Source organism: Lepisma saccharinum, chromosome 10 (genome assembly GCF_977018435.1).
Source record: "Lepisma saccharinum chromosome 10, izLepSacc3.1, whole genome shotgun sequence".
Classification (NCBI taxonomy): Eukaryota; Metazoa; Arthropoda; class Insecta; order Zygentoma; family Lepismatidae; genus Lepisma; species Lepisma saccharinum.
The window spans coordinates 21,959,879-21,985,542 of NC_139238.1; the positions used below are offsets into that span (position 1 = coordinate 21,959,879).

Genomic DNA, 25,664 nt, shown 5'->3' on the forward strand with positions numbered 1-25,664 from the left:
ATTAGCAACCTGATTTTTCTTTTATTTTTGCACTTTACAGTGTTGTTTCTCCAAAATGCACGTTCTCAAACGATATGCTTATTCCTAGGGAGATTTCAGACCGAAGCGACAAGCGGGACGCGTCGCCTCTGTCTGTTCGCGCACAGCGCGGTGAATGTTTTGCATTAGACTGAAGGGGCTCGTCGGTTCCGTCTGAAAGTTCCCCAAGGCTTATTCTTGGTCTTTTGTACTCGCTACACAAATTTTACGACAGAATTCCCGAATTAATTAACACATGGATTCTTACCCAAAACAAAGTATCTAAAAGCTTTGTTCTACTTAAAATCTGATTAATATTACTTACACGACGTTGACACAGAAATTCACTTCAAAATTAATGGCTACGAAAATTTGCAGTTAAAACAAGCGTAGTTCCAAATTTCGAAATGCACAGTACTTCCTTCTCGATAAAAACGGGTCAAGAAATTCAAAAATATTAAATATTACGTCTCTGCTTTCGCTGTGTGGGTTTTTCCCCTTCACGATGCAAATATTTGTCACTAAAAAAATGAAACTGGCGATGTAAAAATTTAGTTATTGTTAGTACTACGTGTGAGGTTGATATTTGGGTGCCTTCGGAAAAGGTCATCTGTACCCCCCCCCCCCCCACCAGAAGTTTCAATTCGATAAGTCTTCGCATTTAAACAATAACATGCAAGCTTACGGCATAACCAATTACTTATACATCGTCCAGAAAACAATAAAAATGGACAAATATACAGACTGTGGATACACACGGAATGACAAACAAGTGAGAGTCTTCTCGCTGGTAACACCAACGCCAGAATCGTGACAATGGCAAATCTTTACAGAGAGAAAGTCTTGAAGTACAGCAGTATTAACAATGGAAGGTGATAGTGAATGCAATGTTACAGCATTTACATTTCCGTAGGATGGGACCAACGATTCCTTTGAACAATAGGTCCACCATAGGATCACACTCGTGTTGTGTGTATTAACATGCTCCTACAGCGATTAGCAGGCTGGCAGCATACATTATAGTATGGCGACTGAAAATAACGTATGGACGTAGCGGCGATTGTATTTCAACCCTCGTGGGGGGGGGGCAATGTCAGTTTACTTCTTTTTTTGTAGACAAGGTTTAGCATTAATAGGCTATAGTGCGGGGCAAAACATTGCAAAAAGTGGAGGGCAACTGCCCAACGCGACCCTACCTAATCGCGGCCACTGCATATGGAGATCCGTTCTTGTAGTTGTGATGAGATTCCGTCGCCTGTATCTACAGCTAGGCTACGAAAAATATGACATATTCCTGTCTTGTCCAGAATACCAATCCAGGACACCTACATGTGTGTTTGGGAGAAACGAGGTAGCTACTTTTTTGTTGTAACAATTTGTTTCATATGTGTTATTTAGCGTCACTTTTCTGCGACTTTTGGCTAATCACGACGATGTAGAGGCTCCAGCCGCGTTTACCTTCCAGAGTTTGTCACCAGTATCAGTTTTTTTTTAGGTATAAAGGTTTGCTATATATTTGCTTTCAAACGCATGAGGTGAAGTATACAACACATTATAAATAGGATAAGGTAACAGAAAAGTAAGTTACTGTTCAGAGTAACGATAGCTTAACTGGATTCAGTTTCAAAACTTCTGTTACTTCTAAAAAGTAACAACTTCAAAGGCTCCGTAACAGATACGTCACAGAGACCAACGGATTACGTTTGTGACAGTCCAAAATAAAACAACACAGAAAGTATGCTCAGTTTGTGACCTTCCGCTTTTTCGATATCTTATGACACCTGAACATTCTACCCCAATGAACAATATGAAAATTTCCAAGTACTCGAATAGTCACGAGGTTCAGACGACCTGAACATGTCTCACGAATACGACAGGCCGTGGTTAATATGCCCTACTATATGGTAAGGCAAGGTAAAGACAAAAGTAATACAAAACTCACTTATAAAGAAAACTAACTCCAGAGTATATAAAAAATGAATCTTCCCTGACCAAGGCTGACCACTTAACAGAGTTTGTTTTCAAATTAATCCAGAATACACTCGCCGAGCTGTTTACGAATCCGAACAGCCAATTTACAAAGTTAGCCAACTGAAGCTATCACGAAAGGCACACAATTTCTCTCTACTTCGATTCGTTTGCACAAACTATCCTAAATGTAACCATCAATTAGTGTCCTTTCACGAAACAGGCTGCGAGTGGGGAGGAGGACGACAGATTTCATAGCTTTCAACGTAGCAAACCATGGGGCACGGAATTGAAAATTTTTAGAAAAACCGCTGATCGTTGGAAAGAAAACGTTCAACCATATGCATGGACGTCCGGAACGGAATGAGGGGGTATTGAACCACGCCCCCTGGAAAATGGATGTCAGCCTAAAAGTATATATTTCACACAATTTCGTGTTTAAGTGCGATCCGAACCACTGTTCAATGTGCCTCACCTGTAACCTCCCCGTTTTTAACACACACACACACAATTTCGTTCTTGTGAAGGTAATAACTGTACATGAAACGCATTAACTTAAATTTGAAGCAGGTTCGTTTTTCGAGACCAACACTGTTTGGGGGGGGGGTCGCTGACTTCCTTGTCCCCCGGCAAAATCCTGCGAAAAGTTTACGATCATGGTTGATTTCATTTTATTATCATTTATTTTACTTCGAGTTTCTGACACTTTTGGCTAATTGCGAAGATGAATGATAAGACGAAGTGGATATGAAGGGACATTACAAACACAATTCCTTCAGAGGATTATACGTTGCAGGTCAAGGAGCCAAAGCCTCGTTCATCTGCAAAAATGCAGTTCAGAGTGTACTACGTGGAAGTGAGGTTGACATTTGAGTGTCTGTGGAAAGGGAACTCTCATATCATGATCGGGGGGGGGGGGGCATTATAACGGGAAGCCTAAGAAACCCCATGGTGTGTAATGGCCCAAGTCTGCTAAGCAGATGTATAAAGCAACTCGCACATCAAGATTTATACCTGGCTTTCAGTGGCGTGTGCTGGGGGTCAAAACCTGGACTATCTCACCACACACACTAATGTGGAGTAAGTAAAAAAACAATCAAAAATGTGCTGAGAGCGAGCTCCTTCTCAATCATATTTTCAGATTTGAAGTGATGTAGCATTGTGATCAAACATCCACACCTCACAAATATTTATGGAGACGCATCATTAGAAAATAAATAAAAGCGTGTTTCCCCAGAATGCTACTCTCATTTTCCATATTCCTTCACCAACTCTTCCAAGACGCCAAGCAAGGTTGGCCAACTCATAAGAAACCTGGTTTCCACATCCTGAAGCACTATGGAAACTAACAATTTATGAACATTTTAAAATCTATTTTTCTCATGTAGTTCAGTCTCCGGGCTTCTGACTTTATAGACTGACACCCACGCAGAGTCCAATTTTGTTCACTTAGCAAAACTGATTTCACACCAGAATTCTTTTCTTTTTATATGGATGGGCTAATCGGAAATAGACCTAGGTACAATCGTGGTCAACTGAAATGAGTCTCCACAGAAACCTGAACACTGAAACCGTTAATTAGACAATAATAATAAACACTAAGCTGTCTTAGCTACTTGAACAGATCTAAAGATCATTCAACAAAGAGTGAATGCCACTTGTTACACTAACAGGGCACAAGTACACAATAAGACTGTATTTCTATTTGGTTTTTAAAAAAAGTACACAAAGGACTTCCCCGCCCTGTTAATGAGCACACACTTGCCTGTCTCACAGAATGTCCCACATGTTGGAGGGGGAAAAAATAGAGAAGAATGCATCTGCGAATATTGAGCAATCCCCACGGCATAAATTGAGCCATTATCGAGATATCGATTCAGGAACATTTCACCAGCATCAAACACTGCACTTCAGATGTTGGTATTTAATAAACAATGCTTCGTCTTTTGAGCGTTCCTACGGTTCGCTATCACATTGAAGTTTATGGCAGAAATGTATGTACACTCCAAACGCTATTATTCAGGTTTAACGCCAACTTTACGGCTAGAACAGCCACTTCAGGGTTATAAAAGCATTTGAGAACGAAGGCCGCTTTAATGAATGTCAGTATTTAACCATTAGTTTCCTAAAAGCAAAGGCCAAGCAAAGTAGCTCATTACTTGGAAAAATTGATATGTAAAAGTTTCAAATTAATTCACCCAAAAGGGAAACACTTCCTGAAGTAATGAATTCTTTTTGTTTATAATTTGGAAAGACATTGTGGCTTCAGAAAAAGTCCGCCTAAGGCCCGCTTTAGATGAAAGCATTTTTCTTAACATTTATGCGATGACCAAAATGCTACCGCGTAAAGTGAAAAATCTTATGGCATTTCAAATCTAATGGGACATTTCATGGCATTTCTCAAGGATAGAAATCGTCCTATTGCCGTAGCATTTTTCGTAGCATAACCAATCAGAACCTATTGCCGTAGCATAACTAATCAGAAGCGACCTCTAGGTCACGAGTGCAGTTGTAATGGCGGCCGCGTGAGATGTAAACTTATCACTTCAAATTTTGAAAAGCCGATAACTTTTGAACCGAGATGAATAACGATTCGTATAAAACGGTATTAGGTACAAAACAATGGCGCTGCTTAAATACATACTTTACAACGTTTACTGTACACGTATGGAAGAATATCTTAGTTGTTTCAATTGTAGCCTCGTAAACACCGTGCACTCAGCATAGATGGTGTAACTCGACGTACATTTCATGATGTATATGTTACATATTGTAATTGCAAAAGGCAACCGAAAAGTTACATGAAATGCTTCCCTGTAAAATACTATTTGCTATAAGATTTCTGGAAGCACTTACATAGCATTTATGATAGCAAAAATGTTAAGGGAAATGCATCCGTCTAAAGCCGGCTTTATGGACAGTTATGCTAATCTGTACTGGGTCCACAGTTTGTAGTGATTCATTAATTTGGATTATTTTACTTCGCTTTCTGTCACTTTTGGCTAATTGCGAAGATTGGGATGAGTGATATGATGAAATTGATTAACGGAGAGTCACAACACCCATGACCAGGCTGGGATTCGAACCAAAGACCTCTAGCGTCGTTGCGCGATGTGCTAACCACTCCGCCACGGATGCCGGCCCACTTTGTAGTGGGATCCGAAACATTGTGCAATGCGTCTCCACCGGGTATCAAACCTGGCACCCCTTGTTTAAAAAGCGACAGAAAAGGCGACGATGAGGATGGATGGTGATGTTGAAATTGATGGACGCTCAGAAGACACAGCCCACGTTCGCGCCGGGATTCGAACCCGGGACCCCTGGTTCGTAGCGCAATTTCACCTGAATCAAAACTGCCTCACTACGAAACTTTTACATGCCGTGTGTCGTGTCATTTACAGATAGGCTGTGCGTGTTGGTTAATATGCGTAAACCATGTTATTTATTTTTAACATGTTTATCTCCCCTCCTCCATTCCATAAATATCGAGACGAGATCGATAAGTCTCCCTTCGATACCAGAGTTTGGATACGAAGACAAAACGTGGTACTTTAATATTATACGGACTACCTCATTTCAGACAGTCTGTTTTCTGGTTACGTTCCATATCAACATTCTGTCATTTATCATAATGAAGGTCGTACACAGGTAGTCCGTATAATACTCAAGTACCCAAAACGTTTCCAATGATACAAAACTGCAGTCTCCTCGCCGTCACTACACTTGAACACTCATTGAAGTTGGAGAAACCTCTAATGGAATTAAATTCTGATAAATAACTAGAAGTACAGATGTTGCACTTACTAAAAACACGTTGTTACATTTCCACAAGAAACAATAACAACGAATTAAAAACAAGGGCACCTCAAACTATGAAATTCTTCCTTCAAAGTAAGAAAACTAGTGGGGTTCCTATCCAATACCCGCCTCCCTGATGCACTTCTGGTCTGGTGACATCAGGCACCTTTCAAGAACAAAAACGCTGGGACGTACAGTATTGATAAAAGATGAGCTCTTCAATTATCAAGATCTCCGAGCATGTATTCCTTTTTGTATGTATAAAAATGTCGAGAACATGCTCACACTGATATGAATGAAAATAAGCACATGCTTATATAAACAACACTGTGCATAGATGTATATTGCGGCCTCCCAGATTACGTAGTGGTAGCGTAGTCACCTTGAAACCCCGGATGGAGGCACATAGTGGTTCTGATCCCACTTTAAACTGTAGGTCCAGTCCCGATTAGCCTATCTGTGCTTAAAGTGGACTTAAAGACTCAAGAAAAGCCAAGGTATGTATAAGTTTTGCTAGGTCATAAAAATGTTATTTCTATGAGAAGTCGTTAGGTTCGACACTATACGACGGATGACTTCATCGATATAAAAACTAAATATATACTCACTTCAGGCGAACCCAGTGCTCAGTGGGGGAGGATGCTTTCCTCCAGTTAGAAAATGTTCAAGAAGCACCCCCTTTCCGCTAGTTAGGATAATTTCCATACGCATCCCACCAACTGCTGCATTGTCTCCCATGTTAATCAATACAAGCACCCCACCCCAAAATCCCCAAACTCGGCCAAGCATCCCCCTTCCCGGAAATTCTAGCACTGGGCGCACATACTATGCTCCCGTTGAAGGTACGTGCTGGTAATTTTTATTAATACTACGCGTTCAAACCACATGCAGAATAAACGCGCAGAATATCAAGAAAAAGTGTAGAATCTACTTAAAATGCATAAATAGTAACACAGTAAACACGCAATGACAGTGCTAAAAGCACCTAAGCAGTGTAGTATTTGCAAAATTTCCAATGGGGGTTCTGGTATAAAAAGGAGCGTTACACACGGAACACACTCCAAGTAAGGGAGTGGTATTCTTCATCCATCCATCCTTCCAATACCACCTAGCGCGAGAATAATGGGATGAAAATTCGAATGAATGAATTATTTGGTTTTTTAAGTCCACTTATGCACAGTAAGGCTAATCGGGACTGGACCTACAGTTTCAAGTGGGATCCGAACCACTACGTCCTCCACCAGGTATCAAACCCAGGACTCCTTGATTACAAGGCGGCGACGTTACCACTGCGCCATCGGGATGAAAATTCGATCCGGATACAAAACACAATCAGTAAATGCTTGAATAGAAGAGTGTGTGTCATGATTACACAATCCGAACCTAAGCCCTAAATTTGTGTGCCGAAGAAATCCCAATCTGCAGAATCTTCACTGACAACGCTGTAACTTTTCCGGCTCAACCAAGCAATTAGAAAGCATCAGACAACACCAGAATTATTGGTCGTTATGGGAACGCCTCATCTCTATTTTTAGGCTTTGCATGTTACACCAGCACATCCTGTGACTCATGCAGAACGACAAGCTTGGAGAATAACATGCTGCTACACACCAGACGCGCCAAAATTTAAAACCAGACTCCATACAGAAAGAAAATATATTGGCAACGAACTTCAAATTACTGTGACGTCACTACAGTTCTTTGAAACGTAGCTCCACAAATACTAGGCGAGGGCTTGTTCATCTGTCACATAGGACAGTGCAAAATGCAGTGAAACCAGTTCTTAGCTCAGTAAATACTGCCATTACATTCTATCTTCCCTTTACATCTCTAAGCGAAAAAACAGTAACACTGTTTATGTGTAGCTTTGTAAATATAAGTCTCGTTTTAAAGTTTTTAGGGGGTTGGGTATACTTTCAAGTTATTTTGGCAATGGAAAGAATATATGAAAAAGTAAGGGCACACGTTTTATGAAATCAGCATTCGCAAATAATTCTTACAACCTGCAACAAATCTCTTGGTAGAGAATTATTAAACAAATGTTGCACTAGTAAGACTATCATCAAATACAGGATATTAGTTTCCTCTATGTGCCAGTGGTTCGGGTCGACAGTCCGAGTGCCAGATGGAAGACATTCTTTGTTAAGTGACGAAGTAAAGGCGGCCGGAGCGTGATACTGTTCGCAGTACAACCACTACAGCTTAAATCTAGTCACATCTGCACCCTCTAACTGTGCATTACAATGCACAAAGGGCAACTCACTAGCATTTCAACAAGATGAGACAGAATCGTGTGTTCTATTCGTCACACATTTTAAATTTAAAAAAAAAAATGGGACTTTCATTACCAAGTCCAAGTGCCATGAATTTCTTGACAATTTCAACGTCACATCCCGTAAACAAAAACATTTTAAAGTACTCATTTAGTAGTTTACACATTTAAATTCGCTTTTCTGACATCTTTTAGCAAATCACGACGATGGTGCATGGTTCGAAAACATTCTCACGAAATTGCTAATTGGAATCTATAAATTTGTGTATAAATCTTTGGGACTGTACAAGTAACATTTTCAACATTTTTGAAAAATCTTATTTTTGCGACACAAACATTCAGAACCTTCGCTTGCTATGTCTATAGATTCGTGTAAACTGCCCCCCCCCCAAAAAAAAACAAAAAACTGGCGTAACAGCACTGAGGGGCAGCGCTTAACAAGCGACTTTTCATTAAGACCCTAGGTCAGCGCATCGAATCCAGTCACCACCGTTTCTTTCATGCTCTGAGTATGATACGTCTTTTCTTATAAAGTAGCTCCCAACTGTCCTCGCGATACTGAGTCAACGCCGAAGTTTTTGAAAGTTCTTACCGGGGATCGAACCCGTGACCGCTCGCAGCGAAGGCGGGAGAGAGAGCCATAAGGTTACGCGGGATAATACAAAAACACAAGCAATGACACGATCTTTTCAATTACGTTCCTGGGTTCGAGTGGTGGATCGGGCACCGGTGTTCCCTTCATTCATCCTCATCGTCGCGATCATCTGAGGCAGAAAAACGAAGCGAAATAAAATAAGACCAGAACAAGCACAATCATCCATGCCTTGCCACTATTTTGTTTTATACGCAGTTTTCCCATCTCTAGGATAATCGTGACGAATTGATAAAACAGATGAACAAGCAGGCAGAAAAACGGCCATGCCTTACGCAGGATTCGACCTCTCAACTGCATTCGTAGAGCACCACGCTAACCCCTTCGTCCAGGAGGCTGGCTCCTGCATTTTGTGTGGCTACACCAAGGAGGCCTGCAGCATCCCGTAATGACTTATGCACTTTTACTTTCCTACTTTTCATTTCAAGGCATACAATCAATTTCGTGATATCGTAATAAACGTTCAAAGGGTCTTTATATCACGAGCTCCAAAAGAAAAATCACTAATGCACATTGCAAGGACTTAATCATTAAATGCAATTTTTCAACTTGGTCACAACGCTGCTACAATTCTCGTTAAAACTGTCCGGTACTAGTCGAAAAGTCCATTTGACGGAACGATTTCTATACACGCCTGCAGCTACCACAAAAGAAACCAATAAGAAAATACAGTACCTTTGTACAACTGCCGAACATCGAACAACCAGTGGGGGAAATGGTTCTTTCAACTAATAAAAACAGAAAACTTCCACAGCGACGCTTTCCACGTGAAATCGAAAGGCACCACACACACTTCACAACACACAGTTCTTCACCCACACTACACAGTCTACTGACAAGACAGGCTACCACTTCACTTTCCTTTCCACAACGTACACACTCTCCTCTCCCCTCCCTCCCGTTTCCCTCCCGATTGCTTCAAGACATAAAATCGAGGCCAGTGACGTCATGCACAGCTCTCCAGGCGCCCGTACTTCCTTATCCGTTCAGTGCATTTCTAGAAGCTCTGCGAAACATGCGTCTGTAATGTGTCCACTTCTTGTACCATCAGCCATCAGAACAATTACTTTGTACTTCTTACGTATGAAACATTCCTTTCTTTTTTTTTTGTTATCCAAGCACATAAACCGTGTGTGGACCAAAACGGTCCCTTCTATGAGGATGAAAGCCAGTATAAATACGTCGTAGCATAGGCGTCACTTGGCGGAGGCAAGGGGGCACTTGCCGTCCCAACATTTTAAGGTTTATTACAATTTACAAGTTAACAGAAGGGTACTTTTGTTAACCTCCTGGGATTTGGTAGCAGATTTTGTTTACGATTTCCCAAATGTAACTGTTATTTAGGCAAATAGTCTTCAACGCTCTTTTTATGGGATGGAAAACACTTCGATTCTGCTCCCAGAGTTTGATCGTTACGCCCATGCGTCGTAGATTGTGATGACATTGGAAATATACGTATTATTTTTACTTTTACCATTTAGTGCTACGGAGATGTCGAACAGCAATACATAAGATTTGGAAGTTACTTGTAACTAAAAGTAATTTTCCGGTGTTACAACAGTAAAGAAAATCATGCTTTGTTAAAAATTGAAATAACGTGTTCATTTCCGTATATGCATTTGTTACGAGGTACATAGAAAGCAAGTCAGATGATATTCTAATATCCCAGATTATAGATATCCGCGTCGGGAGGAGGGGTCGAGCATGTCCGATAACCTCACCCCCTGAAGTTGACATCTTCAAGTTGCAAACTAGCAAAAGTTTTGATATTACTAAATACGCAGATAATGAATACCCACATATTTGGATGGGATATATCCTGATAATTTGATTGGTAGGTGTCCATCCCTAATGACAGTACATGGATAATGCCAATTTAAGATAATTTGATAAAAACATACAAATATATCTATCTACAGGGTGGCCACAAAGTCCCGTTACCCCTATAATACGCAAACATAAATGAACGATAATTCTTTTGAGTAGTTTTTTTTTATTGATAACAGATAATGAATTTACTAAACACCTCTGTGATATAAACTATGAATTATCCAAGGGATCAGTCTGTGCACCATCATTCTCATGGCAAAGGATAATACGCAGCCAGGTTCTGTGCGACATTTTACGCAGCAATACTGGCGTAACACGAGTTATAGCCCGTCTCACAGCATCTTTCAGTTCGTCAGTGGTACCGTACGGTTTAAAACTGAAACAAATATATACTTTATTAATACTTTACATAGGGGTAACGGGACTTTGTGGCCAACCTGTAGATATTCATCATATACATTTCCCCCATTAATCTTAACAGCAGATATTTAGAAAATGTGGATATCTGGATATCCATCATAATTAAGACATTCTAGAAGGTGCCAGTGAGAAAGAAAATTGTCATTGATATTTTTTGTTCAAAATACTGCCTTCATATTCATCCATTTTCAACATGCTTTTCAAAAATATTATCTCTAGTTATGCTCGTTGTCAGTTAATTTTCCAAGAGTAAACTGTTTATACACATATATTGGATTTGTTAATTGACATTTTGTCTTGTTCTATGGGGACGGGTAAACTTGTGCCCATGTATGACAAATGTGCATCTAAAGTGGATTTAACTAAATCAGGCACACAAGTAAGAAAGTATTAGTAAACTAATACAATTATTATAATAAACAGAATATGGAAAATTGTTATTGTTAATTTAAGACTATAAGCAGAACTAAGTTTCGTAAATCCCGTGATGCTTGGTTTTCAAGAAAACATCTGCTCTAAACTTATTATAAAAGGAACCGGATTCAATTTCACAATAAATCACGATTATACATTTCAAAGTCTCTAAAAGATGATTTTGGCTTTAATGAAAATATTACAAAAATTCACAGGAATTTTGTTTTAATATAATCTTCAAATAGGTTTTCCTTGTCACAAACAACTTTTAAAAAAATATTAATACCTAAAGGTATTTTTTTAATATTAAGGTTTTGATCTAACAGTAAAAATTATGTTGAATAAGAATATATAGAATTTATTCCAAGTCCTCGGATATTCAAGACAAAAATTTTGACACTAGTAAAAAAATTGTCTCTGATAGTCACAAGATTAATGGTGGACATGTCAAGAAGGAACACCTTCTATCCATCCCGAATAAAGTAATTTTAACTTCGTTAATTTTTTCAAGAAATGGTAACTGTGAGTTAATTTTTAAACAAAGCAGCTAAATATAACTCAAGTTACTTTTCACAGACTGGTCCAAGTAGGTGCACAGTACATACTTCAACGGTATTGGAGTACTCATACAAGTTTAAGAATTTGAACGCCTTTGTGGAATTAAAGTTACTACATCATATATAAATTGTTTGAAAATTGATTCAATAACATGTAAATTTCAAACAGATGAGTTAGGTAAAAACTCACACCGACAAAATGCTAAAAGTTTTTTTTTAAAAAAAAAAAAAAAAAGTGTTACAAAAATCTTCCAGAATGAGATAATATGTGCAAATACAACAAAGTCAACCAAAATACACAAGTAAATAAGCACAAGGTCGAAGCAGATTCAGTACAAACAATCTGTTTCCTAAAGCTGACTATACAAAGGTTCACGAAGTCATATGATAGGATCTAATTTCAGTATACTTAATTTATATCAAGGCAAGTCCCAGTATAAACTGCATGGAGCAACAGCCCCCTGAGAGTCGGGGCCTGGCCAGTGGCTTTTCCATTGGCAGCCGCGTAGTGAGCACCTCTACTCCCATTGGTGCTGTTAGTCTGGCTTTCTTTGTTGATGCTCTTTCCAAGCAGCTCCTCAATTTTAGAGGAAGCTACAGGGAATCAAACCCAAAAACAAGTGTTATGCATTTGGTTATTGAGGAGCCCTTCCTAGTATAAATCTCATTCTATACATAAACATAAATTTGTACATGATGAGAACAGGCAAATATATAAATGTAAATTTTGAAACTACAAACAAAGTAATCAACATTGCAGTTTGTATTAAAATCAACTGGCTAAAAACGTTAGTATTGATTTAAACTAATAATGAAATGGTTCAGTTATGACCTGAGGAACAATTTACATTTCTGATATGGTCTGAAACCATATTCTAAGGCAAAATTAAATATGTAGTTGCATCTAAACACAGTTCAAGTAGAAAATTGCATACTGGCACTAAAAGCTCTCAAAACTGAATTTGGAAACTAAGTTTACTCCAGATATTGCAGCCCAGTCTTACATTGCAGCTACTCAGATTGTGTCCATTCAGGTGGATGGTAGAAGTGGTGTTTTTCTAAACCAAAATCACAATTATGGTACCATCAGTCAACATATAAACTCTCAGATCTTCCTAAGAAATTAAAATTATTATTCAATCAATTTGTAAAACACTAGGTTGGGTCCATCAGACCCCACTGATTACATTCAATATTCTGTTGGGTCATTGTCATTCATATTGTACTTCATCATTTACATTTTGAATAGCAAACAATTTAACTTATGAGGAATAATGTTCAGGTGAAATGAATGCCATTAAAACTAGGGCTGAGCTGATACTGATGTATCGGTATCGGAAAGTATCCGTTGGATTTTATTTACTGATACTTTTCCTGTATTCTGGTCTTTCAATGACTCCACAATAATGTTGTGCAACACTTTCGGAGTCTAATTATCCTGGAAATTATGTTAATTTTAAAATTTATTTTTATTTTGTACCCGTTTTGTCTGAAAAACTGATTTTTGTGATAATATAACATGTAATTTAATATTCTGATGTAATTCTCAAATACTTTACAGGAAAAATCTTAGTAAATTTAATTTACTTACATATTAATATTAGTTCGATACCTGGGACATAGTGGTTCCGATCGCACTTTAAAACTCTAGGTCAAGTCCCGATTAGCCTATGTGTGCATAAAGTGGACTTAAAACAACTAAAAAAAATACATTCAATATTAATTTATATTTTGAACAACTTTTAATTAATATAATTTTTCAAGCACGTTATCGGTATCTGCGAGAGTATTGGTATCAGCTCATCCCTATTTAAACGCTATCATTTCTGCATACAATAAACCTCCAGAGCATAAAATGTTGAAGATCAACATAGAGGATACTTTGAAAAAATACATCCTCTAAAACTTTCCTTATATTTCAATTCAACCCTAAGTGAAGACTTTTCCATTATCATTATTATTTAATCTATTGATGAAACATGGCAGTGGAAGATTGTAATACAAAATTGCAGAAACTACCTTCTGATAGGTACAAGTAGCATCCAATGATATCCTTATTCAGCAAAATATAAAGATCATGTATAAATAAGCATGTATCCCTGCAAAGCTAAGACACTCAACCCACATAGTCACTTTTGAAATTAATTTTTCAAAAGTCCATCCTAAAAACCAGCTGAAGGGGTTAGCTTATGACAGGAATTAATATACAAATTTCTGTGTTATATGATCAAGAAAGTGTGGGACATTACCCCCACACCCCCTATATGCCTTCATGGCATGGTGCTAAGCACAGGGGAGCACTTTTATTTCTGTGTTATGTGACAGTGCTAAACGCAAGAATGCAATAGTTTTGTTCTTGATCTTAAAAGAAACAACGTATCATTCAAAGTTGATTAAATAATATACAAACCACAAAAAGTTACATAATCTCATTATTAGCGAATAGTCAATAATGGTGTTCTGTACACCCATGAGAAAACAGAAAATTGTTCATGGTTTATGAAGATTGTGTCAAATATGAACGTTTTCTGTTATTCTTAGCTTCGAGGAGATGTGCTACAGCAAAGTATGCTTTTACTCTCTTGTTAGATTTCATATAAACTCTTAGAAATTCCACGTGTTTCTTTGGACTTGTGTGTATATGTGCACACAACAATATTTTGTAATAAATATATATGCTGCAAGCACTTCAGGTTATGTGGTCATTCCACGCGAAATCACCCAGAGCAGGTTACTTCATAGTCATAGATTTGTTCAATTTTTTGTACTAAAATATCATAAACTCTGATTTCTGTTCAAAATTGAACATCAATTTTGGCCTTAAATTTCAACCATTTTTATTAGAGATTATGAAAAAAAGGCACAGAACATAAAACTTGAAATGTACTGAAAACAATGTTAATTACTCCAGCTTTCTATCATTTTTCTTAGCTGTGTTATCATAATTATCACAACCATCTGCAATGACCAAAATTACCTGAAAAGTCCTGAAACAAAAAATGTCCACCGTTCTTAAACAAATTCAAGTTTTAGAAACATAATGCCTGTTTTGAACTATCCTGCATAGGAATTATAACCACAAACATATTGAAAATTTTAAGTGTTCTTGCATCCCGTGCTGGACAATTTGGAATGGACTTACCCATATGCATTCTGGACAAAAATTCTGGTGGTCTTAGTACAATTTCTGTGAACTAAAAGTGGATGAACACCATAGTAATGCTTCTCCCACTTATTCAACATTTTGACATTCCACTTGTATATTTATATAAATAATAAAATCACAGAATATTGCACTCAATTACAAGCTATATATCAGATATATGGCGAATCTATAATTTTAGCATTACAACAATATACCTATATCAGCTGATATTGATAAGAGTATCGATTAATCTGTCATGTCCCTACTTATAATATTTCCATTTTGCAACAATGTAATGTGAATAAAAAATCTTGTGTTGATAATTACAAAACAATATATAAAAAAATATTGAAAGAAAAATCGTCAGAAACACATTTCATTAGCCTGAGTTTCAAATTAGTTCATGAACAATAAGTTATTCATATTTGGAAACGTTATTATCATATCATTCTTAACCTTTAACGGATGGTAGCTTCTTCCAAACGGGAGGCTTCCAGGTAGGCCCACATGAAAAAGCATGAGAGAAATATTTGCTGTAGAAAGGGGAGATCAATTCCATTCCCATCCCCCTCCCAAAAAGATGAATAAAATTAAAATTTTACATACAAAGTTGTTCTTCCCCAGGTCACTATGCCCTCTGCAATGAACTAAGGCAAATTAATTGAGTATGGCATGCTCTCCTATGTATACAAATCAACAAAAAATATAAAACTAAAATATCATGTGTAGAATTGGAGAAATGACACATTAATTACTACGACCACCCATCCATAGAAGGTAAAACACATGATTCAGTCTGCCTAGTACAGTGGCACAACTAACCTCTTTGTCACCTGGGGCAGACCCTCGCATCAGTTTATTTAGCAAGTTATTTACAAATATTTTCTTGAACTTCACTTGTAAATAAACAAGAACTACACTGGCATCCATAATCAACTTAACCTTTCAATTACCACAAAACTCTTTTAAATACTTTTGTTACTGCAGACATTCTACCACATGGATTAACTCAATGTTTGAAGCTTTAAATTGCATTAAGTTGCTCATAGGGGCCTTTCATTAACCTCGTGGAATTTATTACAATACTCACATTGGTCATAATAAGTGCTCGAAGTGGAAATCCCTGGTGAGGGTGTTGGTCAAATTTGGGGATAGTTGGCAGATGCTTTAGGAGTTTTTTTGAACTGGGGGAGAGCATCCCCTTCTCTTTGAACACAGCTAATAATAGTAGCAATAATACTGAACACAATGAACAATATTTCTATTACTCACGCTTCTAAATCACTTTGCATGTCATGCTTTTATCCGTTTCTAGAGTAAAATAAGAGAGGATACAATCTCTTTCTAGTAAATGTTCGGTAACATATTGGCTCAAAAACATATGATGTATTTTTTATCAATAACTTTGCATTGTAACCATTCTCTAATATTAAAAATGATAGAAAGTATACTCTAACTTATGGAGTAAACTGCATACATGTAACGATTCCTTCCTTACCACTATTTACAAAGGAAGCTGACTGGCTGGACTCCTTGACAGTTGTAAAAGTATAATCTACATTATGAATGCTGTTAAATTATGTTTAACAAATCATGTAGGAATATGCTAGAGAGGGGACAGCATTACACTTCCCTCATCGTAACAATAATATGTAATTAAATGAATGGTATACACAAAGGACTCTTTTTTTAAAATTCCAACTCCAAGGCAACATGAAAAATGTTAGAATTATTCAAAATTGGAAAAACACATCATTAAAAATTGTTTCAAGGGGGGAAAAATAAGACCAACAGAGGCAACCTGTTACAACATAATTACCAAGGAACGGAATTATATGTAGTAAAAATGTGCTAAATATGTAAATACATATTTAGTTACTTTCACCAAAAAATGGAGTTAAATATTGTATTAACATTAAAATTGTAAAAATTTACATTTTTATAAAAAGACCACGAGCTACATAAAATACAGTCTCGACATTGTAACTATTACCATGACTGTCTTCAAAAGAAACTAGACACGAATCCCGTACGTGTGCCAGAAAACCGTTGCTTCTGGCACTGCTGTGGGTCGCGCAACTAGTAGCAAGGGTGGGGTTAGCAATGGGCTCCTTGACTTTGGACTGCCAAAATAACGTAACAACCAGCAGCCGATGCTAGAGCCCTCATTCTCTATTGTTGACAACAATTGTATATAAACAGGAATTTCAAATGTTTTACAATAGCAAAGGCAAACAGTTGGGAGATGTAAGATTGAAAAAAAAAATGTTCAGACGAGAGAAAACTTCCAATTAATGCAATTGGAGGGTATATACCTATAAAAAAGGCCATAAACATCAGTTTGTTTAACGTCGCTTCAGACTTCAGTTATTTGCAACAAATTCACATAGGAACATGTAGTTAGTGCTTGAATATGGAGAATATGTTGATAAATATTCTGAAATATGTAAAAAAAATTTAGCCCAAACCTAATATATGTACAAATATGGAAAATAAAAACTGAATTCTTCTAGTCTACATGCCATGATGCACAAATATAATAGAAAATATGTGATTTCAGCTAAATACATAAGTATGGGTTCAGATTGTTTTACAATTATTTTTTTCAAATTCTCCTAGCAGAAAGACTAATTATCGTACAATTTCGGCAATCATTGTCACACGAAATTTGAACCTTTCTTAAAGTAATGAGAACTGTTGTGATTTCGAAACAAGTTAGAAATTACCTTACTCAAGTATGCACGTTTCTCATGGACAATGTATTTTCAGTTGAAAAGCGACTGTAAGAATCGTAGACTAGTGGGAATTAATGCAGAAGTAAATTGGAACCTTAGTAGAAGGCATGTAGGGACTTTTTTTCTAATGCTAAGAGAAGCAAACCTGGCCAGCCTAACCTAACTACGAAAACATATATTTAACAAAATCTTAAGTAACTGCTAAAACTCCACAGTATGTGTTAACAGCAGTAAATTGAAAACGAACCATGTTAAAATTGGATTCGTAGCATGATGAAATCACAAAAAAACAAGAGGAACTTGGGCCTAAGTATGTATTTACATATAAATCCATTCCCTGACAAGCACTAATACAAATTAGTGCTACTACATGATGGAAAGAAAAAAAAGCAGTGTTCAAAACAAAGGGGCGAGAAGGAGAAAATGAGACAGTCCATTTGAGTATGGCACCTACATTAGAGTAGCTGATTTCATTCTTTTTTTCAAAATCAATTAAAAAGTTGACAATAAGTTATGTTTAGAATAGAAAATTTGATATGTTCCTTGTCCTCTGATGGAGACTCAGGATGGGCCGGCCATTTTCCCAATAGAATGCATCATGTCACCTTGGTCTGTTGTTGGTGCATATCCAGTAAATGCCTTTTTTATAATATAAAATGGAGGTGCCTATGTCACCATGGGTGTTGGGAGGGGAGTCAAAAAGGTCTGTTGACCCCTTGAAAATTAGTATTGCTCATTACAAGTTACAATAAAGCTGAAAGCTTGTTACTTTTATTGTTAATAACAGAAATCAAGATCAGTTATCATTTGAACAGAATAACAAAGGAAAACAAATGTGCTAAATCGAAATAATTGAGAGTAAAAATGCAGGAAACAGGTCATGTTTTCATCTTCTGCCATTTAAATCAAAGAATAAACAGTTTCACATTCTAAAAAATAGAGTTGCATGTAAGAGAGTACACAACATAAACACTGTAAATATAATTTCCTACCACCTTTTAACCCCTTAAGTGTGGAATTTGTTGAACAAGTCGCTACTGGAAAATGTAAGTTTTTTACTAGAAAATGCAGGTGTTTCATTAAATTCAGTATATGTCTTCCGCAATGTGCTGCTGTAGTGCGGAAGGGGTATATACACGCTTTATGTTTGTATCAACTAGCCTATATTCGATTTAATGTGGCGTATATAGTCAGTCACACAGACGTTAGGTGAGATAGTTCTAGCTGTAGTAGAAACAAAAAATAGTAGCGAGAGGAAAAATACAAAACAGAACAAGACAAAAAGAAAGAAAAAGGGAAAAATTAGTTTTGCGCATTCCTCTCTCTACTATTTTGTGTTTCTACTACAGCTAGAACTATCTCACAAACGTCTGCGTGACTATACGCCACAGTAAATCGAATATAATTGAAACAAACGTAAAGCATATATACATCTTCCGCACTGCAGCAGGACAATGCACCTAACTAATTTTCCCCCCTCTTCTTCTTCTTCCTATCTTGCTACTATTTTTTGTTTCTACTACAGCTAGAACTATCTCGCCAAACGTCTGTGTGAATAAATATATACACCACAGTAAATCTAATATAGTGAAATAAACATAAGGCATATATATACGCCTTCCGCACTACAGCAGCACAATGTGGAGGGCATATATATATATACGCCAACCACACTTAAGGGGTTAAAGATTTATTTTTGAACAAGGTGTGCAAAAGTTAATAATTATACATTTCAGTACACTAACCGTGTGAAATGTAAAAAAAGATAAATTTGGCAGATTGAGTAGAAAAGTCTCCCCACTGATGATGATGGATTTCAAATAAAATTTGTTTCCATTAGCATACAGTTGTTATAATAAATCATAAGTATAATAATAATTATTGTTATTATTTCTATTATTCAAGTTTTATCAATTGCCTAGCCCCCTTATGTGTCACACCCAGTGATGTGCCGTAGACTATAAGTTTACGTCTACCTGTGTTGTCTACACGTAATCTACGGCTAGATTACATTGTGTTGTAGTTTACATAGACTACGTAGACAATCTAAAGTGCATTAAAATTAATTTTCAAGGGTTTCATGAAATGAAAGTGACATTTTCAACTATATTGGTTCCTAACGAAATGAAAAGAATCTTATTTACAACAAAATTTCTCTTCTCTTCTATTATCAACTATGGAAGAAGATAAATGGAAGGAAACTGGGCCAAGGTACCCTCTCCACATCCGACCTTCAAAAGTTGGGATATTCGGAAATTAGCAAATGTTCTTTTTCTATTTTTTTTTTAAAAAGTAACTTCTATGCTGGAAGAGAATGCCTCAAATGTGAGCGGATCAACAAGAAGTTTGTCGTTAACTCTATAGCTGCTACCACAAAGAACAATAATTTAAACATTTTTAAATTTTTTGCTAGTTGTTAAGATATTACCAACTACATGGCTGTTGACACACTGTACACCCTCGAGAATTACGTCAATATTTTTTAATCATCAAATGTCATGTTTTACGTAATATAAAAGTGGTTTTAGAGTTTAAAAAAAGTAAATTATAGTGCTCCCCTGTGCATAGCACCATGCCATGAAGGCGTATACGGGGTGTGGGGGGTAACGCCCCATACTTTCTTGATTCGGTCATGAGTGGGGGTGATGTGACTGCCTTTACCCCCCGGGTACCCATGTTATTTGACGCTGGGTGGGCGCCGGGGCCACTTCCAACGTTAGAAAAGTTCCTGGATTTGAACCGGCCAGGAATCGAACCCGGGACCTTGAGCATGGTAGTCAGACACGTTACCGACTGAGCCACCGTGGCCACTGGTGGTTTTAGAGTTAGGAAAGCACAAATAACGGAGATATTGGATTCCAAAGTATGGCCCACCTAAGTTAAACCTGCATTTTTGGAGTACTTACGCCACCCTTTGTTATTAAAAACTGTTTGTATGCACATTGTAATAGCAAAAGAACACATCAAAAATAACTACCAGCACCAAACTTAGCAATCCTAACCTATGTAAAATTATAGCTGTTGTTGTGGAAAGTCACTTTGGGTGCTATATTCACATGCGTGAAGTCATCAGGCTGTTCTGCTATACAGTAAAGTAACATGCTAAGGTAAAAGATGTACTTTACTTCACAATAACACATTTTCGCGGGCAAATATCAACTGAAAGCGGTCATATAAACAACAAAATCTCCATGAACCATGCAAAATATTTCACTTTCTCCAGGGGGTACAGAGGTTCAAGTGTACCCTAACCAATACGAATGTACGTAGAAAGGCTGAACTTGAAAATGAATAGCATTGCCATTGGCACTTCACCTCTCTGAATTTCCTCACTACTGATTAGAAACATATGTGGACTACGCAGTTTTTACTTTTCCAATCTAATTAGGTAACAATTAGAAGTGTGCGAAAACAATCCAGTTGCGAGATAAGCAACTTCCACGCACTAATATCAATAGATTGTGAAAGAGTGAGCCTACTCACAGACTCATGGAGACCAAGTTAAGAGCCTTTCAGATTTGCTAAAACTCAATACTGGAAAAATATACAGACCTACAGCCCCCTCCCCCAAGCAAAAAAAATATTAATTAATTGCTACAAACAGCAAAAATACAAACATGTATTCGTAATATAAATGAAACCATGCCATTAAAGTGGTGTATGTACTGGGTCGTACAGAACTCTATGGTGGCGACATTTCTGCAGCAAGCTCCCACTGCTGTAGTCGAAATATTCTGCCAACCAGTTTTTCTTGCATTTACATTAGGCAACAACTAGTAATATCCTAATTTATCAATCAGGTGATAAGGCTTTGTTAGTGGAATACTTGGGTAAAGCCGATTAAAAAAAGAGCATTCAAGAAAAATTTACTCAAGACTAAAATTAATTTTAAGAGAGCTGTTGTCAAAAGATACAATACACCTGTAACGCTTTAAATTTCAGACACAAAAAGAACAGGTTCCATCCTCAAGGTGTCCCTAAAATTAATCACAATGCACTAATACTCGACATAAGTGACCTTCAGATAGAAATAAAATGGAAACAATATTTTTGTGTGTGTGGATTTTAGCACCACAATGAAACATCCTAGCACTATTTTTTTTAATTAAAAAAAAGTTTGAACCCTAACTTGTATGAAATGACAAGTCTACATCTCAAAGCCAAATAAACACGACAACCGTAAAACACTACCAAAAATTATTTTCCTAGATAGGAATCCCAAAGAATGTTTTCTTTTTTCCAACTAGTCACCAATGGCAATTTTCTCCAGATAAAATTCACGAGGATGAATTTACAAAGAGTGGCATTGCACTATGTGCATCTATTAGGCATTATAACAACGTTACCACTACGGCATAAGGGGTTAGCGCTCTCGATTTCAGTGCAACCCAGCATCATGAGGATTCTGGGAGAGCTACTTGAAAAGATAAACATAATGGGCTTTGACCTAGAAACCAAATAAAAGTGATGGGCCTATTATCATGGTATTTCTCATTACTTACACTTAAAAACATGATGAAACCCTAAAATTTCATAAATTACCTAATTTGTGCACATTTTATGCACTTATAATCATTTTCTGGTAACAAACAATGTTTATTTGGTGTTACTGCAACAAGTTAAGGTACACAATTGTTCAAGCATAATAAATAGCAATCACTACTAAATTTCTAACAGTCATAAACCAAAAGTGGCAGAAAAGTAATGATAAATATCAAATATATATGTAAATATAAAAATCAATGCATTTCTGTGTAGTGTAAAATAAATTTCCATGAATGGTAACAAACTATTCATATAAGCCTAACTGCTGTATCAATCCCACTATTAAAATTGTTCTCCTTCCACATATCTTACTGTAAATTTTTGTTATAGAATTTCCATATTATATATTAGTGAAAAATGTCGTGACAACAAAACCAATCTTAATTTGTGAATTAGCTTGTACTTTAGTTCAAGATACATTCTTATAAAAGAACCCCCCCCCCCAATAATTCTGTCAAAACAATGCAATAAAAAACCATATATAAATGGATAAAGTCACTGCCACATGCAAATAGCACATCGTGACAGCCAAAATATATATGCAAGCAACAATAGTGAAATTCTGAATTAACAATAGAAATTTGACGAAATTCAATTAGAACAGTTCATACAAAATTTTATATTTCATGAAACTCCACATTTAGATTAGGATACCTTTTTGCTCAGAAGAATTATTTCTATTGGGTGATGCATATTCAAGTGAAGCATGAAAGGAATGCTGGAGAAGTACAAAATTGTGTACACAAAACTAACATTTGGTGCTAATCAACTAGCCCCATAAAATTTTAGCCAAAAAAATGTTCAATAATAAACTGAATGCTAAAACAAATCAGTCTATCCCTCAACACTAAAAACAAAAACATGGTGAAGAAAATAATGGAATAAAGTTCTTAATCTCGATTAGTCTTTTCATGTAAAGCTGCTGCTAGAAGTAAATATACACCCACACGAAATGGTAAAAAGAAACGACAATGCCTGCAAGTCCCTAAAACAACATTGTCAGCGTTAAATTCAAAATATAATGCACTAAAATCTGTGGGGAGTTTCATAGCAGTAATTTACATATAGTGAGTGCATTCATTACCAACAAAAAAACAAGGTAAGGAAAGTGCAGAAACCTTATGAAAATTTAGGATCGATGGGAAGAGAAGACGAATACCAGGCCACAATCCGTTCAAAATTTACTTTTGCTTACAAGATATTTTTTAAAAAAATGTTTGTGGAATATAAACCTTCAAAAAGTCTAAGAACGACAGTTTCTAAGAACTCGAAATTTACCATTTTTTTTTATTTCTTCATTCTGAATAACAACAAAGAATCCAAGTAAATTTAATAAATATCACATACCCAAAAAAATACTATTAACTTTACCACTGAGGTTTCGCCTGTCCTCCACCACACCTGTTCATAATACAATAGCCTATATAATGAATCGCCATCGGTCATATTGCGAGCGTCAAAGTTAATAGGATAAATATTAAAAATCAATTTAATATAATAACAAGCCTATTCCCGTCTCCTACAAATACACAACACCGATAGACAATTTCCACACGCCATACAGTGCAAAAGCATTTTCTGTAGAAAGTGATTGTGTGCGTTTCAAAGCACATGTTAAATCAAAAAGGCGGGAACATTCGGTGTCAATGTTTACAATATGGTACACATGCAGCACGTCACTACCAAATATTTCCCTTTATCACCTCACACATTTATAAAGAACTAAATACGATGGCTAATGCATGCACAACTTACTTCGTTTAACGGTGAACAGAAATTTCACACAAACCAAGATGACATCGCCTTGTACGAAACGCACGAAATGTCAAAAATCGTCGCACCATGCTGTTCACTTATCAACAAGTACGACGTACGATAACTTCACATGACTTCTCGCTTACCTTCCATGCAACACACACTTCTTTATTAAAATCATGATAGATGAATTCCTTACCTGTAAGCACGGCAATCCACACTGCATCAAAAGATAACCACTCAATTGCAGCAGCCCGCCATCTTCAACTGAATTATCAGACTCTTTTCCCGAAAATTAATAGAGCTACAGGCTTGCTAGCCAGCCTCTTCTTTCAGTTTTCTTTGTGTACGAAGGCAAATCGATATGGAGAGCGAGTCTGCCTACTACAGGCAGGACAGTTGACAGCCAGATGGCGCATGATCACTCAACAAGTACCAGACCGATCCGAACCTCACCGTGCGTTCGCCTTCCCGTTGCTAAATGCTCTTCCTATGAAACATCACTTGCATCTTGGTTTCTTTGTTACGTAATCCTTTTTTTTCTATGCAGTATAGCATGAAAAGCAAAGTGAAAGTGGCTTCCCCCAATGCATAATTGAAACGGAGAGTATGTTGTTTACGTTAAGATAAACGTGATATTTTATTTTAGGCACACATTGAGTTCATTATCTTATGATGAAATGTTCCGTAAAGGGGAGGGGGTGTCTACTCGCACGAATTTAACGCACTTTTATGCATACGAATAACGAAGAAACAATTAGTTTCATGCAGTCCATTAATTAGCGGAGGCCAGTCGGGCCATTTTTTTTACTACAGTAAAATTTGTTTTTTCAGAAAGCAGGGCTTTTATTTGCTTCCCATGTGGGTTGGGAGGGCCATAGGATTTACCTCCTCATTATCCGGTGATGTTTTAGACATATATATGATAAAAGTAAAAACTACTTCTAACAGCTATGGACGTCCGCAGGATTTTTTCCAGGGGGGGGGGAGGGGCAAAAGAGGCAGAGTTCTCGCTCAAAAAAACATTACTACAGTTTGAAGTAATCATGTTCGTGAAACGATCTTGCAATAATTAACATATATTCTGTGCTTGAAATTGTGTGAAACATATTTCTTTGATAACTTTCATTTTTCTGGCAGGGTGTGCACCCACCCCTTTCCGGGCGTCCATGCTAACAACTAATTGCCCTGTGAAAGAAAATTGTTTGAATTCGCGACTCAAACATGATTGTAGTAATCATTTCTTGACTGTAAATAATTTACTACATTTAGGTGGCCTCCTCGATGAGGCAGTGGCAGCGTCGTCGCCTTGTAATCAAGGGGTCCCGGGTTCGAAACACAAACTCAATCAATCTACATTTTAGGGTATGTATTTATACTTATACCACGGAGGTAGCCAAATTGGTATCACAGCAGTACGTAAGAGGGACAAACAAACGTCTCTCTCGGATGCACCGGGTATCTGCGTTTGTGCGAGAGGAGGGACTTTCATAATTCATCAAATATGAACTACATAAATGACTATATCAGTATCATCATAATAATGATGGATGTA

General features: G+C 37.0%; 1 protein-coding gene across 3 annotated transcripts in view; it reads right to left on the bottom strand.

Annotated features, from left to right (window-relative positions):
* LOC145993814 (protein brain tumor-like) overlaps positions 1-24,391 on the bottom strand; it is a 130,831-nt gene extending 106,440 nt beyond the window's left edge. For 2 of the 3 annotated variants that reach the window (XM_083129643.1, XM_083129641.1), the window contains exon 1: positions 24,309-24,391. The gene's annotated coding sequence lies outside the window, so the exon portion shown is untranslated. Of the gene's footprint in view, positions 1-9,383; positions 9,575-24,308 lie in introns of those variants that run through there. The other variant, XM_083129642.1, reaches the window with a different exon arrangement.
* Between the last annotated feature and the right edge of the window lie 1,273 nt (positions 24,392-25,664).